This window comes from Entelurus aequoreus, linkage group LG24 (assembly GCF_033978785.1).
Source record: "Entelurus aequoreus isolate RoL-2023_Sb linkage group LG24, RoL_Eaeq_v1.1, whole genome shotgun sequence".
NCBI lineage: Eukaryota > Metazoa > Chordata > Actinopteri > Syngnathiformes > Syngnathidae > Entelurus > Entelurus aequoreus.
This window is the reverse complement of record NC_084754.1, coordinates 15,545,104-15,566,726: the sequence shown is the minus strand read 5'-3', so window position 1 is coordinate 15,566,726 and position 21,623 is coordinate 15,545,104.

The window sequence follows — 21,623 nt, the reverse complement described above, 5'->3', positions numbered from 1 at the left end:
TAATAGGTTGGTAGTTGGAAGTAGGTCTGAGCAACGTGGGAAGACAACGATTGTGCCTATTGAGCAACAAAGAGTTGATATATTGATAGACGTTGCTGTTTCTGCTTCCTCTGTCACGGCCTGGGCGCATTTCACTACGCACTCATCTGTGCGCTCTGCTGAGAGCACCTCCAAGAGCTCACCTGCGCACGGCACTCCTGCAGAAGCTGCGCCTCTGCACAGCTGCAATCAATCAGCACTCAACACACCTGTCGCTAATGAGAAGACCTGCCTTCTTAAACCAGTGCAAACCTGCATCCTGTGCCAGAACATAGTCCAGTACACAGCAAACCTTCGTGACGAGATGTGTGTCTCGTCTCCCTGTGTTCCCCTCTGGTTCTCTGGCTGCCCCATTTGGATCTCGACCTCCCGCCTGGACACGGACTTTGACGCCTCTCTCCTCCCCTCGACTTCACGTCTGTCTCACGGATCTCCGAGCTTGTCTTGCCCCCCTTGGACTACCGCACCTCGCTCAACAATTCCGGGTAACACTCTCCAGTGTATCCCCACACATAGTCTCACACACCATACACTTTTGGATTAGTCACACTCCATTTTCTTGTTTATTACTTCATTTATTATTTATATATATACTTTGTATATATATATATAGATTAATAGTGCTAAAACAACGTCCTGTCTGTGCCGTCTCCTTCCTCCTGTACACATAACATCCTCCACACAACAAACAAACATCAGTTTTGGTTAGACAGTTTGAAGAGAGAGATTGGCGGAAAATCACGCTGATTGGTCAAATGTGCGTGGATGTTGTGGGCATTGGACAAAGTTGAGAGGCCACACATAATTTTGCACGTATTGGTTGAATTTTGCATGAATTGGCGCAATACTGACAATACGGGACACATTGTAATCATGTAGTTAATTAATTCAACCACCATCATTTTTGTACATTTTCTCTTCAAAACAGTTTAGAATGAAGGGCGCCAACAGAGCAAGTTGTTTATTAATTTTTTTTCAAACAAAATATGTGTAATCTAGACTACGAGATGGAATAAGGTTGAACTATGATGACATTCTATGTAACATCCCATTATTTTGGACATCAAGCAATCCAAGTGTGTGTGTGTGTGTGTGTGTGTGTGTGTGTGTGTGTGTGTGTGTGTGTGCACGTTCTAAAATGTAAGCTGTGTGACATGGCAGTGAAGTGGAGTTTAGTGTTTAGGAAGTTGCCATTAAGACACAAAGCAGAGACATGTGAGGTGGACTAATGACCTTAAATGGATCTGTGTTTGGCACAACTCGAGGAACATAGAAATGTGAGTGAGGACATATACACACAAATACACACACACGGCTCATCAAAACAGACTTTACAGGGTTTGTAGTAGAGTGTGTGTGGGAGGTTCGCAGATGTCTTCGGTGCTTTGTGTCCTCATCTTAACTTTAGCACAGACCACCCCTCAGTACATTTCCATTCATCAAATAAAATACAAACACATACACTACAAGCTATTTCAATGCAGTACTTACAGTATGTCACCAAGACGTAAATGAACACTTTTAACTCATGCAACTTACAACATTTTATATTACATTTACATTATAACTTGATATATCATATGATTAATCTAAGCACTCTGGAACCTCTTAGGTCTTTTCCCCATTGAAAATAGTACATCTACTGTGCAACATACAACATTTTGGTTGACACCATATAGCTTGTGCAGTATAAAGGAACGTGAAGGAATACAGGTGTAATAAAGGATCACAATACAATAGATATCAAATTAAAATTAACTTTAATTCGAGTAGTAAAGATGAATTAATTTGTTGATACAAAATATTAAACAAAGACATTGAGAATAATTATGTAAATACTAGGGTATAATTTTGGCTGCAATATATTCGATGCTGCAAGACTTGGAAAATTAGGGGGGCTGTTTATATTTTTCAAACCACAAAATATAACAAGAACACAATTTGCTAGCTTGTGTTACCATTAGTGGTTTAACAAAACGTTTTAAAAATTTTAACGGCCCGAATAAAATGATTATAAGTTAGTAAGTAAGTCGGTAACATTTATTTGTATAGCACCTTTCACAAACAAAAAGCCACAAAGTGCTTCACAACACAGTACATACAATGTGCATTGTACATAAAAACAGAATACAGTGATTTGCAACCTATATTCAGTTGAATAGACTGCAAGGACAAGATACTTAACGTTCGAACTGGAAAACTTTATTTTTTGCGAATATTAGCTCATTTGGAGTTTGATGCCATGTTTCAAAACAGCTGGCACAAGTGGCAAAAAAGACTGAGAAAGTTGAGGAATGCTCATCAAACACTTATTTGGAACATCCCACAGGTGAACAGGCTGATTGGGAACAGGTGGGTGCCATGATTGGGTATAAAAGCAGCTTCCATGAAATGCTCAGTCATTCACAAACAAGGATGGGGCGAGGGTCACCACTTTGGGAACAAATACCGGATGGAGCAAATTGTCAAAAATTGGTCTCCTCAGTTCCAAAATGTTTACTGGGTGTTGTTAAAAGGAAAGGCAATGTAACACAGTGGTAAAAAAGCCACTGTGCCAACTTTTTTGCAATGTGTTGCTGCCATTAAATTCTAAGGCCATGTAACACAGTTGTAAAAATAAACAACGTTTCTCAGTTTGAACATTAAATATCTTGTCTTTGCAGTGTATTCAATTGAATATAAGTTGAAAAGGATTTGCAAATCATTGTATGCTGTTTTTATTTACGATTTACACAATGTGCCAACTTCACTGGTTTTGGGTTTTGTAAAACACAAAATGAATAAACTAAATAAAACAATATAAAACAAAGCAAAAGACAACATGTAAATCATCGCAGCCCCGGAGTAACTCAATAAATGCCTTAACAAATAAATGAGTGTTTGGTGTTTACGACGGTCACTCACCCTGTGTCAGCAACACGTACGCACAGAGATACCAAAGCAGTCCAAGAGAAGCAACAAACAAATTGCAGTCATGTTGTTGTTACGATACAATATACATTCAATGTTAGCTAACGCTAAATATCCAAATTGCTATTATTAGGTGACAACAACCACAGCTAATGCACGTGCACGTGTTACGTACGTACGTTTGTTACGTCATTACATCCCAAAAGCCGTAACAGGACGGGATATTTTGCCTAAAATACATTGGAAAGTTAGAACCCTCTTGGCATCTAAATGTTGCAAACAGCCCCTTTAAGGTTCCAATAGCATCAACACCATATACAGTATACAGGACATATACATATATACATACACATATACATATACATATATACATATACAGGACATATACATATATACATATACATACATACATATACATATATACATATACAGTATACAGGACATATATATATATATATATATACATACACATATGCATATACATACATATATATATATATACATATACAGTAAACAGGACATATACATATATACATATACATATACATATACATATACATATACATATACATATACATATACATACATACATAAAAAGTGTCCTGGGCATGACGTTAAAGTGCATCCGGCAGTGGAGGCTCCTCTATGGGGTCTTGGGGCACTAGGAGGTTAACCCCTTTACTACTGTTACCCCAGGTGGCCCTTGGCAAAGGCCTAGTACCTCACTGCCCCTTAGCCAGGGATACGGTGAAGACCTCAACGGCGGAGCAGGCAGAAGACGGTAGATTTAAGAACTACCACAACGGCTGCGATGGCGGAAGAAGGCTGCAGCAGAAAAGGGTCCCCAGTCGTCTTGGACTCCAGTCGTCTTGGACTCCATGCCACTGGACCCTGACCCAGTTCTGTCAAGGATCGTGTGGTGACTGTCTGTGCACCAGTCTCCCCACGTTAAACTAAGTCACGCACAGGCATCCTCCATAAAGGGATACACCCCTACCAGGAGGATCGTCATACTCGTTCGAGTGACCGCCGATGATGATGACATACATATACATATATACATATATACATATACAGTATACAGGACAGTGACAATAGCAGCACAGCACATGTAGTAAACAGGTTTAATACAATAATAAAGTATGCCTACAACATGTTTTTATAAACATAATGAAGGCAGAAAATGTAATTATTGCACTTGGTATATTTATCACACATTGTGAACGTTTCTCTTAACAATTACGTTGAATCCTGAATCGTTTAACTTTAGAGGTCCTACTTTAAACATCTATACAGTATATTAGAGATGTCTAATGTCCGAAATTTGATGAGCAGCCAAGCCCAGCTGACCTTTACCGCAGCTGTGTCCACGTGTTTACATGGCTGAAAATTGTACTCATGTGAAAGATTCCTTTTAAAAGGGATGCATACTCAGGGACGCAAAATTACATTTCCATATTCTTTGTTACACACATGTAGGCTTTGCATGAAACCCAAGAGGGTGCGTGTCTTGCAAGAACACCGGCTCCAAATTAAGAGCAAACTGCAACAAACTATCCGCAGTGCGAAGCCGCGTCGAAGATACTATAAATCCTCACCACTTTGGCAGAAAAAAATGGTTCATTCCCAGTACCAATATCACTGGAGGACTAGAGGACAAGGAATGGCAAGCCATGCCATGCACACACACACACACACACACACACACACACACACACACACACACACACACACACACACACACACACACACACACACACACACACACACACACACACACACACACACACACACACACGTATTCTTGTATTTCTTACCTTCTTGAGACCTCCGAAAAATGCCTACCTCTTTAGGACCACCCTTTCTAGATATATAACGATTTATATTTACAACATTAATAATATATACATACTATGCAAATATAAAGAAGGTAAGCTTTTAGTACATTTTTATTTTTTTTTATAATCGGTTTTTAATCTTCATTATTTACTTCAAGTTATTACAGTATGTCTCTATATACATACACTACCGTTCAAAAGTTTGGGGTCACCCAAACAATTTTGTGGAATAGCCTTCATTTCTAAGAACAAGAATAGACTGTCGAGTTTCAAATGAAAGTTCTCTTTTTCTGGCCATTTTGAGCGTTTAATTGACCCCACAAATGTGATGCTCCAGAAAGTCAATCTGCTCAAAGGAAGGTCAGTTTTGTAGCTTCTGTAACGAGCTAAACTGTTTTCAGATGTGTGAACATGATTGCACAAGTGTTTTCTAATCATCAATTAGCCTTCTGAGCCAATGAGCAAACACATTGTACCATTAGAACACTGGAGTGATAGTTGCTGGAAATGGGCCTCTATACACCTATGTAGATATTGCACCAAAAAACAGACATTTGCAGCTAGAATAGTCATTTACCACATTAGCAATGTATAGAGTGTATTTCTTTAAAGTTAAGACTAGTATAAAGTTATCTTCATTGAAAAGTACAGTGCTTTTCCTTCAAAAATAAGAACATTTCAATGTGACCCCAAACTTTTGAACGGTAGTGTATGTATTGTTTTAAATTAATTTTGGCCAAAGGGGGGCGCATTTCAATTTCTTTCACACACTTGTTATTTCATATGTTGACCAGAGGGGGAGCACTTTTAAAACCGACACACAGTCAATTTGACAAATCCCTCCTTTTTGGGACCAACCTAATTTTGATAGATTTCACCACCAGGGGTGCAAATGAGATCTCTATTTTTTGTTTTTTGTAATGTGCTTAAGGCCGATGACAAACGAGTCATGGACCATAGATGGTCCCTGTGCCACACTTTGGGCAACCCAGCTGTATAAGCTAACTGTTAATGGCCATTATAGTCTTAGTACCGTAGTATATTTGTTCATCCTATGGTCACATATGGGACGCGGGTTGTCTTACGTCAGCACCGGAAGTCTTTTTTTCAGGGATGAACAGGGAATTCTTTCTTTAGCTGCCGTCTTGTTTTATCATATACTGCTGCCTTTGCACCTGTCAATGTTTACTTTTGTATGCACATTAAATTAACAAAAAAAAACCTGACTTTGGAGCAATGTTCACAGATTCTAGTATTTGGCGCTCAATTAGATGCAATGTTTTTCTGTATTGGGGCCATGATTTTGGTCCTATTTTGTTCACCGGTCCTCATACGGAAGGTACTTTTCCTTGTTGATGTCTCAAGAAGGGTAGAAATACAAGAACACACGCACACACGCACACACACGCACACACACGCACACACACACACACACACACACACACACACACACACACACACACACACACACACACACACACACACACACACACACACACACACACACACACCGCTAAAGCTTCAATGTAATGTAGAGGGGTTATATAATATTGATACCTAATATAATATCAATATATAAACAATACTAAAGTAATTAGATTGATCATTTTCCTGTTTTTGTTCTTATTGCTACAAACAGGGGGTCATTTTTGTAATTGTTTACAAACTCAGGCAGTAAGTCTCTGGACACAGAATGGCTTTGAACACAAAACCCAAATGATTGAAATGGGAGCCATTAGTAGTTTTTTCCTTTTTTTTTTTATAGGTCTTGTGCATTTGCCACTTTATTTTGTTGAAAAAAATGGTATGTGTCATTCAATACCACAACTATGATATATAATCTGGTTTAGAACATCCATCTGTCCATTTTAACACTAGTAAATTCTGGATTTAATCAGATATGCTTTATAAAAAATGTGATATCCACAATTTACGGACATTCCTATGTTTATTTTACACTATAAAAGCGTCATCTTACGCATTCCAACATATCTACCTTCGCACGTTAGGAGCATTTGCGAACCACAAAGAGCGACCTATAGAGGAACATTTTGTTGGTAAATGGGAGACGATGAGCGATGATCATCACACTTCAATATCTCTGTCATTTAAATGCTGTCTCTTTACCAGGTTGGCATTGCAAATAAAATTGCCTTACCCTGGATAGATAAAGGTGAAATAAACATATAATTACATGTAAGCTAGGATGTAAATGATTATACACTAATTACCCTAACGGGTTGGCGTTGAAGACAGGAACTAGAAGTAGGACTACAATTTTCAGTAAGAGTTGATATAGTGTTACGTGCTGCTTTGTCTACACCAGTGGTCCTGAAACTATGGCCCGCCGGACGGATCTGGCCAGCCAGCATCCACAATCCGTCCCACGGGATGTCCCAAGTTAAAAAAAAACAAACCCCAAAGTATTATTATTTTTTTAATCTGTCCTGCCCAGCCGTTTAGGCAAATCCTATTGTTGATGTAGATACCCATGTTTGTTGTACATATTTACTTTACACAAGGTAGGTATAGGATACTTCTCTTGTTAATCTGAAATTAAATTAGTTTATTTCGGTCATATAATCAACCATTTTGTGCGATCAATTTAACAGCAAAGATGATACATACTAACAATCATACACATACACACACACAAACAGAAAAAGAATGACCAAAAAAGGAATAGGCTGAAGCCAAGGCTTATATTTGTCTGCCTGGAACATCAACGTTAAAAAAAATCAATGGGATGAAAGTAATCGTTGCTATATTTTATAATTTTCCATTATTTCACCTTTGAAGGCTTTCTTAAAGGCCTACTGAAATGAAATTGTTTTATTTAAACGGGAATAGCAGATCCATTCTATGTGTCATACTTGGTCATTTTGCGATATTGCCATATTTTTGCTGAAAGGATTTAGTATAGAACAAAGTCGATAAAGTTCGCAACTTTTGGTCTCTGATAAAAAAAAACCTTGCCCCTACCGGAAGTAGCGTGACGTCACAAGAGCTGGGGCTGCTGAGTCTTTCCTATTGTTTTTAATGATGGCCGCCAGAAGTGAGAGCGATTCCGACCGAGATAGCGACGATTTCCCTATTAATTTGAGCGAGGATGAAAGATTTTTGGATGAGGAAAGTGCAAGTGAAGAACTAGTGGGGATTGGAAGCGATTCAGAAGCTGTGAGAGGGATAGAGCCATACCGCTTTGAACCCGACGCTGACGAAGACGGTCAGGAGGACGCTGCTGCTATTGATGCTGGAGGAGCACACGACATAGATCGCCTTCAGAATACAGAATGGTAAAATGTTATTTATTTATAGACTAGTTTTAGCTTGTGGCCTAGTCTTGCACTGTTACTGTTAGTGTTACAACTTACACCCCAGGCCTATGTCTTCAACTCATCACTGAGCTTGTTCCACCATTTAATTCCTAAAACTGAAATACAACTGGGTTCTATTAACACAGATACGACTGTATATACGACGGACACTGCCCTCCAAAATAGTTTCTCTCTCTTTGATGAAATAACATTGGAGGAATTGTTCAAATGTGTAAATGGGACAAAACAAACAACATGTTTACTTGACCCAATTCCTGGGAAACTTATCAAGGAGCTTTTTGTTTTATTAGGTCCATCAGTGTTAAATATTATAAACTTATCACTTTCCTCTGGCACTCTTCCCCTAGCATTCAAAAAACGGTTATTCATCCTCTACTCAAAAGACCTAACCTCGATCCTGACCTCATGGTAAACTACCGGCCGGTGTCCCACCTTCCGTTTATCTCGAAAATCCTCGAAAAAATTGACGCACAGCAGCTAAATGAACACTTAGCGTCTAACAATCTCTGTGAACCTTCTGAGATCGGTAGGTTGGAGTTCAAATCCCAGCCGAGTCATACCAAAGACTATAAAAATGGGACCCATTACCTCCCTGCTTGGCACTCAGCATCAAGGGTTGGAATTGGGGGTTAAATCACCAAACTGATTCCCGGGCGCGGCGCCGCTGCTGCCCACTGCTCCCCAAAGGGATGGGTCAAATGCAGAGGACAAATTTCACCACACCTAGTGTGTGTGTGACAATCATTGGTACTTTAACTTTAACTTCAATCCGGTTTCAGGGCAAATCACTCTACGGAGACAGCCCTCGCAAAAATGACTAATGATCTATTGCTAACGATGGATTCTGATGCGTCATCTATGTTGCTGCTTCTTGATCTTAGCGCCGCTTTCGATACTGTTGATCATAATATTTTATTAGAGCGTATCAAAAGCGTATTGGGATGTCAGACTTAGCCTTGTCTTGGTTTAACTCTTATCTTACTGACAGGATGCAGTGTGTCTCCCATAACAATGTGACCTCGGACTATGTTAAGGTAACGTGCGGAGTTCCCCAGGGTTCGGTTCTTGGCCCTGCACTCTTTAGTATTTACATGCTGCCGCTAGGTGACATCATATGCAAATACGGTGTTAGCTTTCACTGTTATGCTGATGACACCCAACTCTACATGCCCCTAAAGCTGACCAACACGCCGGACTGTAGTCAGCTGGAGGCGTGTCTTAATGAAATTAAACAATGGATGTCCGCTAACTTTTTGCAACTCAACGCTAAGAAAACGGAAATGCTGATTATCGGTCCGGCTCAACACCGACATCTATTTAATAATACCACCTTAACATTTGACAACCAAACAATTAAACAAGGCGATTCGGTAAAGAATCTGGGTATTATCTTCGACCCAACTCTCTCGTTTGAGTCACATATTAAGAGTGTTACTAAAAGTTGCGAGGCCGCACACAATTTGCACGTATTTGTTGAAATTGTGTGTATTTGCAAAAGTGCCATTGCAAATTCCTGGAGGGACTGATTTACAGTTTTAGATTTTATCTTATTAACCTTATATTTCTATTTTTCTTTCCTATTGGCCCTAGTTTAGTTATAAACTGCAAACAAGCGCTGGCAAAATATAAGATAAAAAGACAACGTTTTGGGGAAAAAATACAAAAAACTACTTAAATTATCTGTCCATGCAGCTAGTTAATTACTTGATAAGACATCCTAAATTAAGATTTGTATATCTGGACTTTAGCAAGACTTTTTTTCCATTAGCCTCAGTCTGGACCCCCTCTCCAGAGGCCCAGGCTTAAACTGAATTGTTTTGCTCTCCCCCAGCGTTTACCTGTTTCTCACTTTTTTTGTAAGGGGCGCCGCAAGTTGGCAGACCCGTCAGCGATCCTGTTCTGTTTCCCTGTAATGTTTGTCTGCTCTTGAATGGGATTGTGCTGAAAATCTTAATTTCCCCTCTGGGATTAATAAAGTATTTCTGATTCTGATTCTGATGAACACAATCTGATTAATCACTCTTAAACTATGTAAAAAATTATGATTATTCACAGGTTATTATTTCCTTGCATTAAAAAAAATTAGGAATAGGAACATGTTTTAAATGTGTAAACTGAACTTGCAAGTCAGTGATTAGCTCAAAACTTGGTGACAGTAAGTAGAGTAAAAATTAAGTGCACATGTTGAAAGTCTCTGCAATAATATAGTAAACTCGGTACAGATGTACAGTATATTAATAGATGATGTAATAAACACACAAACAACCAACTTAGTTTTGGGAAAAAAATACAAAAAACTACTTAAATTATCTGTCCATGCAGCTAGTTAATTACTTGATAAGACATCCTAAATTAAGATTTGTATATCTGGACTTTAGCAAGACTTTTAAGATATAAATGAGTATTTTATTCTGAAAACAAGCAATATTCAACTTCCAATTCTTAAATGAAGGCATCATTGGAATGTTGCAGAATCTTTAAACAAGATTTTCTATGTAGGGTAAACCAAAATATCTTATTGAATTGTAATTTTCTCAGCTTTAATATTTTTAAACTAGAATAGACAAATTATAATTATCCAGGCTAAAATTAAGATTATGATGTAAAGTCAATAACTAAAAATAAGTATAGCTCTAAAAACTATGACAATTTCCAGAAATAACATTTTAAATCTTGGCAAGTGGCAAATATTCTGCAGTGTACACATTGCACCATGTCATGATCTGTCAATTCGAGGTCATTTCTTGTTTAGTTTTTGGGAGTTTGGGTTTTTCTTCCTGTTTTATGCTCTTATTTTGTCCTCACTTCTTTTAATGTATGTGTTTGCTTGTTGTGGCTTTACTCCTGCTTCCAGGTGATTAGCAATTATGCTTTTCACCTGCCACTAATTATCACCTTAGGACGAATTAAGCAAGTTTCACAATTTAGTTGGTTTTGGGGTCATTGCTTCTTTGTTGCAGACACTGCTGTTTTCTAGTTCGTGCTCTCTCTCTCCCTCTCGAGGAAAATGCGTTTTTTTTTTTGCATAGCTTTGTGTTTTTGTATTTTTGCATTTCAGTGCTTCTTGGACTTTTTTGCCTCTGCATTCCTGTGCATTACCAAGCAGCTTTTGTAGTTTTTGCTTGTTTTGTTCCCACTTCCTTTTCTGTATGGGTTTGCTTGTAGTGGTTTCAACCCTGCTTCCAGGTGATCAGCAATTATGCTTTTCACCTGCCTCTAATGATCACCTGAGGACTATTCAAGCAAGTTTCACAACTTAGTTTTTTTGGTTTCTGATTCTTGCACATCTTAGTGTCTTTGCATTTCGGTGCTCTTTGGAGTTTTTTTGCCTCTACATTCCTGTGTGCATTATCAAGCACATATGTAGTTTTTGTATATTGTGCCACTACTTTTGAGCACCTCCTTTTGGTTATTAAAGACTTTATTCAAAAACACCCGCTTAATGTCTTTGCATTTTGGGGTCAGGCCACCTACACGAAGAACAGGTTGTAAGCGTATGGCGCCGCTCTAGTGGCTGCTGGTGGCAGGACCTCTGGGCTCTTGTGTTGCTGGTGTTTCCCTCTTGTTTTCATGTGATTTTTATTTCTTTTTGCCTTTTGGTTCGGGGCCCTATGGGGCTGTACGACAAGGGGTGGCACTTTCGTGACTTCTGCGGTGCTTTTTTGTGGGCTTCTGGGTCTGCCTCCCGGGAGCCTTTTGGCTGTGGGCACCAGCTGCTGGGTCTCTGCCACACCGTTTGGAAAGACTGGAGGAGAGGTGATGCGGATGAAGAGACAGGGCTGCTGAGCTGGCGCTGAGCACTGGGCGCCGGGACGGACGGCTTCACGGCGTCTTGGCTGAATGAGGGTGTATCGGACGCCTCGGTCTCCTTGGACGCATCTTCGCTCATCCATGCGGACTGGATACTGGCCGAGAGTTGGTGGGCGGCAAAGGGTGGAGTCGGCTCTCTTGGTTGCTTTGTTGGGTCTGCTCCTGTCTCTGGCCATGCCCCCCACCCCGCCCCAGCAGACGATGGTGAAGAGGCCACCACAGTGTGTGTGGGTGTTGAAATTATGTTTTTGTTTGGTTGCTTGTCTATGCATGGTGCAATCGTGTGTGCGCAATGTATATTATAGGTTGATTATTTATTTATTTTTTTTTTTTGTTTGTTTTACATTTGTGGCTGTGTGTAGAAGTGGCACTGTTGGCGTGGCAGCTGGTTGCATCAGCTCTGCTCTTTTAGGCCATGTCTACACTAAGTCGTTTAACCCCTTAAACGAATAATTATTTAGCCTAAGCCCAGTTGCAGCCACACTAAACCAGCGCTTAAGTTACCCCTCTTCGGACAAATTTTTACACGGCTAAGTGCGCCGTGTATTTCTTAAATCTCCGACTTTGTATGGACTCATTGAATGTTTACAAAGTGAGTTTGGAGAGGAAGTGAAGTCAGAAAGACCGCGCCCACGCAGGAAGTGATTTCAGAAAGAACGCACCACAGCCAGCTTTATAATTAAGCGGTTTCGTACATCAGAGCTAACCACTGGAAATATGGAGGCGGGTCATCCAGACATGCCTGTGTTTCTCCTTACGTCTGTACAGACACTTGTGGAAATCACACATGAAACAACATTAAGAGAAAGCGATTGCAGCTATTTGGGATACAACACTTCTCAGACGGCAAGAGAACTTTCGAATGTCCAGGTCAGCTGTGATTCTAATTAGCGAAAAACGCTGTCCATTTGTCGGAGCGTCAACGAGAATATGGGCTCTCGTGGATGTGATAAAAAAGATAGCATGTGCTTTTTATTACCTGGCCGTCGAGGGAAAACTACGGAAAACAGCGAATGCTTTTGGACTGGCAAAGCAGACTGTATCAGTTATTGTCCGCCATGTATGTCTCAGACTCAACGTCTGGGTCCAGAGTATATAAAGTCACCAGAAACGAATGGACAATGAAGGTGAAGGCAAAAGAGTGAGGATTGTCCTGATCAGGTATCTAGATCCCTAGATCGATTGATGTAAAATGTCACATTGTTTACGTGTCTAATAAAGATGTGATTAATTTATGATGGCTCAGGTGTGATTCACTACAATAGAGCCCCACAGCACACTGGATTCCAGTTAATTGAAACTGGATATTGTTCAGATAAGTTACATTTAAGAACTTGCACTCAAAGCAACAGCAGGGGGTCTTAAACAATGGCATTGTTGTGCATGGACACGGATAAGGTTAGGTGGGATTTACCCTGGATAACCTTATCCGGCTTAGTGTAAACGGGGCCTAACACACATGTTGATGTGTGCTATGGCTATGAGTTTTTTTTTTCCATTAGCCTCAGTCTGGACCCCCTCTCCAGAGGCCCAGGCTTAAACTGAATTATTTTGCTCTCCCCTGTGTCTCACCTTTTTTGTAAAGGGGCCCCGCAAGTTGGCAGACCCGTCAGCGATCCTGTTCTGTCTCCCTGTAATGTTTGTCTGCTCTTGAATGGGATTGTGCTGAAAATATTAATTTCCCCTTGGGGATTAATAAAGTACTTCTGATTCTGAGTAACACCGTAGCTTGTACATTTTCTTGAGTCTTTAAGCTTGTAGTCATCAAAGACAGAAAACAAATTTAGTCGTTTACAAAAATGTTCTTTCTTGACTTCACTGACTGCAGCTTGTAGAATTTGGCCCATTCTAAAGGCACAATCATTTGTAACGGTGTGCAAAAGGTCAGCACGACTTCCTGTTGCTTTTCAAACACATTTCCATTTTGCAAAGTTCCTGATGCCCACCTTCGACACAGCTGCATCCGCGCTGCTTTTTTTCGTTACTTCCTCGGTCACACTCTTCAGGATACTACCCTGACACCGACAGTGCCTAAAACACGAGGCAGGATATTTTTTTCCCCTTTTTACCTTGATGTGTTTTTCAGGAGCTGTATTTTCGCCACATGGCACGGTCCTGTTCCTTCCGAACATAGACCCGACGCGAGGCGAGGTGTTGAGTTTTCCAAAAAGGTTGCGTTGTAGTTCATGACTCTGGATTGTGACATCTTAGAAGAGAGTAAGCCATCAAACACAAGCGAGCGGCCAAGGCTAAGTATACGATTTCTTTTCATGGCTCCAGTTGCTGGGTTCATGCCACCGCAGAGCACAAAACCCAGACTTCAGTAACAGCGGCAACATGGTCGACTTATCCTGGCTCGGGCTAACACTTCCCACTGATTTGGGAACTCGAGTACAAAGTCCCACCTCATCCCGGCTATTGTTCAACTATCTCTAAATGTACTCGTGAACATTTGACATGTTTTCCGATTCCGATGGGACTACAGTGCACTCATTGTGATGTGTCCCTTGGCTGTAGTCCCCGGTCTGACATTATTGCCTGTTGTCCCCCCTCGTTCCCAGCTATTCCCGTCTTTTTCAGAAATTATCAAAAACAGAAGGAAAAGACCTGGAAAAAAATATCATAATGTAAATGTTTAAACGTTTCCATTCACTCTCCAAATTGGACAAGACTGGCACAGAGCTGAGAAACAGCAGCACTCCTGACTAAGTCTCATCAAAATGAATCCCAGTTGGAGCGTTACTGTGCGAGCCTTGACGTCCAAATAATGAACAAGCCCTGTGTTACAGTACATGTGCACACACACACTTTTCCCCAGGCAGACATCACGGTCACGGGGGACAACCCTCAGGAAAAAAAACACATCTTTTTTTTCTCCTCGTCGAGCGGCCGGTGTGACTGCATAGTGGCAGGGATGCAAAAAGTTGGGCTTGTTTTTACAGGAACCACATGTTTCGGGGATGACTGGCGACTGCGGAGGATCTGTTAACCTAGCTCCTTTTCTGACAGCGGCCTCCAATTGCCACATCAGGAGCTGGTGACTTGTACTTTCCCTGATAAAGGGCTTGTTTTTCCCCATTGAACCTCATGGAATTTTTGCACCCCTCCCCTTTACCAGCAAGCTGAGCTGTGCGATCCAAGCTGTGCCCCCTGCTTCCCTTACCTTCGTGAGCTCCCAATAACTCATAAATACTTTCATGGGACCTCATAAGCCATACATTACCAGAACATTGCAAGCATGTATAGTATATGAACTCAACAGAGGTTAAAATCCACTTTTTCTTACTCCGCAGACTTCTTTAATGAGCCTTTTGTAGAAAATATTTAACAAGGATTAGCACATGTTGAAGCCTTTGTTGTTAAACTCATATAACGGATACGGTGTGTGTGTTTTTAAACTTACGCAACATTGACTATGAAAAGCGAAATCATAAAGCAAACCAGTTGCATTTTAATTGTATAACTCATTACATTCTAACCCAATGAAAAAAAAGGTTTCCATGTTTTTTTGGTGGGTAAATTGCCTGCAGTTGCTAAACTCTGCAACACTGATTGAGGGCTAGTGAATATCGACTACGGATACTTACAGTCGTGGTCAAAAGTTGTAAAGGACATAATGTCATGGCTGTCTTGAGTGTCCAATCATTTCTACAACTCTTATTTTTTTTGTGATAGAGTGATTGGAGCACATACTTGTGGGTCACGAAAAACATTCATGAAGTTTGGTTCTTTTATGAATTTATTATGGGTCTACGGAAAATGTGACCAAACCTGCTGGGTCAAAAGTATACATACAGCAATGTTAATATTTGGTTACATGTCCCTTGGCAAGTTTCACTGCAATAAGGCACTTTTAGTAGCCATCCACAAGCTTCTGGTTGAATTTTTGACCACTCCTATTGACAAAATTGGTGCAGTTCAGCTGAATTTGTTGGTTTTCTGACATGGACTTGTTTCTTCAGCATTCAAACTACGATGAGTTCAAAGATCGCTGAAATTAGTAGAACAAAACGGTGTTTGCCAAATACTCTCATCAGTGAAGCATGTTTAATGTAAACAGTGGGATTTCTAACAATTAGGAACGTTTGTATCATGTTTGTTCTCTACAGATAATATATTAAAACAAATAATATCACAAAAGTCTAGAGCCGCCGGTTGCTTGACCCTCGGTCTAGCGCTATACAACTCTAATCCATTATCATTTTTCTTAAAAATTATCAAGAATTGGTACATTAAAATTAAAATGTGAAGAGTACACATCCCTTTATGTTCCCATGTCCTCCCAGCAAGCTGCCACTCATCCTATTACAGCATCGAAAGTAGTGCTTGTAACTCTTCTTTGGCTGTTGTATTAATTCTCTGTTCCAGCTCTCCTAAATAACGGTTTCACTCAAATGGATGTCCCAGTTGCACCACCCTCACCGCAAAGATTATCGAGCTAGAAAAACAAATATCCACATTACACTTGACTGTAAAGCCGGGCTACAAATTGTCACCATCATCTTAATACTGGAAAGTACAAGCATGCTTTTGACAATGAACTTAGCACTGCTTCTCCTACTGTACTGGGGTTGCATCTTCACCACTAATTAAGATGGAGGCCCCTGAAGCTGCTGCCCCAAACACTCACCTGGAAGACATTCCTGGCAAAATTGACCATGGACAATCATTTTTTGGTAAAAATTGAGGATTTTTTGATTTTGCTGCAAGTAGATTTTGCACCCCATTTTGGCCATTTGCATGAATCTTAGTGAAGTTATTTAAGAAACCTATCCCAGCTGTCCATCCATCCATCCATTTTCTACCGATTGTCCCTTTCGGGGTCACGGGGGGTGCTGGAGCCTATCTATGCTGCATTCGGGCGGAAGGCGGGGTACACCCTGGACAAGTCGCCCCCTCATCGCAGGGCCAACACAGATAGACAGACAACATTCACACTCACATTCACACACGAGGGCCAATTTAGTGTTTCCAATCAACTTATCCCCAGGTGCATGTCTTTGGAGGTGGGAGGAAGCCGGCTGTAATCTGTGATATTTCTACCTGAATAAATGCCTCTGATATTCTGTACATTACACATTGTACACGTTATTGGTCTTCATATTGCTGAATGACAATGTTTTAAAATTCTCTATTTATTAATACAATTACAATATTAAGCCTGCTAATCATTCTGTGACTGATTAAAGACTCGACCAGAACATGTTTTAAAATAATTTACACAATATTTCAGCAAGCCAGGAAAATCACCACCAGCCCCATTTTCCTCAACTGATGTACTAGCATTTATTGTGGCGCAAATATCACAGAACAACATTACAAAACATCTCTGACAAAGCATGGTTGTAATGTAAGAATTTTTAAAAATTTGTTAATGTAATTAAACCGAATGTATAGGTTAGCACTGTAATTTTGAAGCCGAAAAAGTGTGCGGTTGTTTTGAGAAAGTGTCTCGACACGTTTTGACGTCGGATGGACTGTTTGCAATAAAAATATCTTTTTCGACATCCTGCCGATTGTTTTTTCCTTTCTGTTGAGCTTTTATGTCATCTTACTTACTAAATCAGTCACAGTAACAATCTAAATGTTATGTTATCACTGCACCTTAACTGTTATCTGAACACGGAAGTGAAGCACCACCCACCTCTAGAACGACGCGAGCAGCAAGCATTTGCTGCAGTGATGTTGCCTTTTCTCAAGGCGAAAAATAGTAATTTCTTGTCGGTAGAACAACTTGCCATTGGTTTGAACCCGATATTTCCATAAGGTAGACTTCCCTTTGTCCATTTCTGCTCACTTGTGGCTCATCAGTAGCAAGTGGACTGCAGTCAAGTTCCTCCCGCTATGGCATGGCCCGAGGGTAAAACAGGACGTTAATCGCTCGTTAAAAAAAGTAGTGCCGTTATTGAAATTTATAGTTAGCACGTTATTATCGCATTAACTTTGACAGCCCTAATATATATACATATACATAATACAATTATTGAATTACCATAAATGAATGAAGATTAATCACAGTGTTTGCCTATGACTGATCAGGTCACACGCCAGTGTGATGATAGAGCGATGTGCTCTGCACCCTTCAAAACAAACTCTGACGGAACTTTAGACAAGATGGTGGCGCTTCACGGCGGCAGCTTCTTGCGAGCGCTCTTGGAAGTGTAGACCGATTTGGCAAAAATACCCGTCAATTCAGTCAATTTCATGGCTGGCTCACAGCGTGTTCACTCCGTGATCACTTACGACCGACTTACGATTCTGGATGTGGAGAGATCGGGCCATTTTGGGCTGAAAGCTGCGTGTACGGTGGACCTACTCGCTAGCTTGGGAATTCTTCGCGAGCTACATCCAGCAGTGGCCTTTGAAGCAGCGGCGTCCACTACCAGCAGAGACCGTCAACGAAAGAGACGTAAGCGGTGCGCTCGGAAGCAGAAGCGGGGGTGTCGGGCGGGGCTAACAACAAAGCTAAAGGCGTTGTTGTTAGCGGGGCTAATGAAAAGGCTAAATGCTAATCCACAAAGAAGCGCTAATAAGGAGTCTTTTAAGCTAGAACTAGCCAGTGCCAGGCTGGATAATCCCTGCACACATAGCAATTCTCTTAGAATAATATACAACTCACATAATGTTTTTTTCTGCGTCAGAGGTGGACATGCATTTTACTGAGGTAGCAAACAATCTAAAAATTCCTGTCATATCAATTCCTAGGTATGGTCGAAATTATTTAAAGTGCACTACGCATAATAAACGTAACATTATTAAAATTGCTATTACGGATACTTTCAACAAAAACTCCTCAAAACAGCCCACTACCTATAATATGGGCTTTTTAAACATAAGGTCATCGTCTTCCAAAACGTTATTAGTTAATGAAGTCATTAGAGACAACAATCTTGATGTCGTTGGTCTAGCCGAGACCTGGCTCAAACCAGACAAATTTTTTGCGCTGGGTGAGGCGTCTCCTCCTGGCTATAAGGGAACGCATATTGCCCGTCCCATTAAAAGGGGTGGGGGTGTTGCACTAATATACAACAAAAACTTTAGCCTAACCTCGGACCTAAATAATAAATATAACTCGTTTGAGGTGCTTACTATGAGATTTGTCACACCGCTGCCTCTGCACCTGGCTGTCATCTACCGCCCCCCAGGGCCCTATTCGGACTTTATCAATGAATTTTCAGAGTTCGTTGCTGATCTAGTGACACACGCCAACAATATAATCATAATGGGAGACTTTAACATCCATATGAATACCCCATCGGACCCTCCATGCGTGGCGCTCCAGACTATAATTGATAGCTGTGGTCTTACACAAATAATAAATGAACCCACGCATCGCAACGGTAATACGATAGATGGGGTGTCACCACCTCCAAAGTTACGATACTCCCGTACACTAAAGTAATGTCCGATCATTACCTTATAAAATTCGAAGTTCTGACTCGTTGTCAACAAACTAATAATAATAACTACTATAGCAGCCGCAACATTAATGCTGCCACAACGACGACTCTTACTGACCTGCCTTCGGTAATGGCACCATTCCCAAATTATGTGGGCTCTATTGATAACCTCACTAACAACTTTAACGACGCCCTGCGCGACACCATTGATAGTGTAGCACCGCTAAAGCTAAAAAGGGCCCCTAAAAGGCATACCACATGGTTTACAGAAGAAACTAAAGCCCAGAAATTATCATGTAGAAAGCTGGAATGCAAATGGCGTGCGACTAAACTTGGTTTTCCATCAAGCATGGAGTGATAGTTTAATAACTTATAAACGCATGCTTACCTCAGCTAAAGCTAAATATTACTCAAATCTCATCCACCTCAACAAAAATGATCCTAAATTTGTGTTTAGTACAGTAGCATCGCTAACCCAACAAGGGACTCCTCCCAGTAGCTCCACCCACTCAGCAGATGACTTTATGAATTTCTTTAATAAGAAAATTGAAGTCATTAGAAAAGAGATTAAAGACAATGCATCTCAGCTACAACTGGGTTCTATTAACACAAATACGACTGTATATACGACGGACACTGCCCTCCAAAATAGTTTCTCTCTCTTTGATGAAATAACATTGGAGGAATTGTTAAAATGTGTAAATGGGACAAAACAAACAACATGTTTACTTGACCCAATTCCTGGGAAACTTATCAAGGAGCTTTTTGTTTTATTAGGTCCATCAGTGTTAAATATTATAAACTTATCACTTTCCTCTGGCACTGTTCCCCTAGCATTCAAAAAAGCGGTTATTCATCCTCTACTCAAAAGACCTAACCTCGATCCTGACCTCATGGTAAACTACCGGCCGGTGTCCCACCTTCCGTTTATCTCGAAAATCCTCGAAAAAATTGTCGCACAGCAGCTAAATGAACACTTAGCGTCTAACAATCTCTGTGAACCTTTTCAATCCGGTTTCAGGGCAAATCACTCTACCGAGACAGCCCTCGCAAAAATGACTAATGATCTATTGCTAACGATGGATTCTGATGCTTCATCTATGTTGCTGCTTCTTGATCTTAGCGCCGCTTTCGATACTGTTGATCATAATATTTTATTAGAGCGTATCAAAACGCGTATTGGGATGTCAGACTTAGCCTTGTCTTGGTTTAACTCTTATCTTACTGACAGGATGCAGTGCGTCTCCCATAACAATGTGACCTCGGACTATGTTAAGGTAACGTGCGGAGTTCCCCAGGGTTCGGTTCTTGGCCCTGCACTCTTTAGTATTTACATGCTGCCGCTAGGTGACATCATACGTAAATACGGTGTTAGCTTTCACTGTTATGCTGATGACACCCAACTCTACATGCCCCTAAAGCTGACCAACATGCCGGATTGTAGTCAGCTGGAGGCGTGTCTTAATGAAATTAAACAATGGATGTCCGCTAACTTTTTGCAACTCAACGCTAAGAAAACGGAAATGCTGATTATCGGTCCTGCTCAACACCGACATCTATTTAATAATACCACCTTAACATTTGACAACCAAACAATTAAACAAGGCGACTCGGTAAAGAATCTAGGTATTATCTTCGACCCAACTCTCTCGTTTGAGTCATACATTACGAGTGTTACTAAAACGGCCTTCTTTCATCTCCATAATATCGCTAAAATACGTTCCATTTTGTCCACAAGCGATGCTGAGATCATTATCCATGCGTTCGTTACATCTCGTCTCGATTACTGTAACGTTTTATTTTCGGGCCTCCCTATGTCTAGCATTAAAAGATTACAGATGGTACAAAATGCGGCTGATAGACTTTTGACAAAAACAAGAAAGTTTGATCATATTACGCCTATACTGGCTCACCTGCACTGGCTTCCTGTGCACCTAAGATGCAACTTTAAGGTTTCACTACTTACGTATAAAATACTACACGGTCAAGCTCCTGTCTATCTTGCCGATTGTATTGTACCATTTGCGTTCAAAGAACTCCGGCTTATTAGTGATTCCCAGAGCCCAAAAAAAGTCTGCGGGCTATAGAGCGTTTTCTATTCGGGCTCCAATACTATGGAATGCCCTCCCGGTAAAAGTTTGAGATGCTACCTCAGTAGAAGCATTTAAGTCTCATCTTAAAACTCATTTGTATACTCTAGCCTTTAAATAGACTCCCTTTTTAGACCAGTTGATCTGCCGTTTCTTTTCTTTTCTTTTCTACTCTGCTCCGGGGTGGACCGCTAGCCT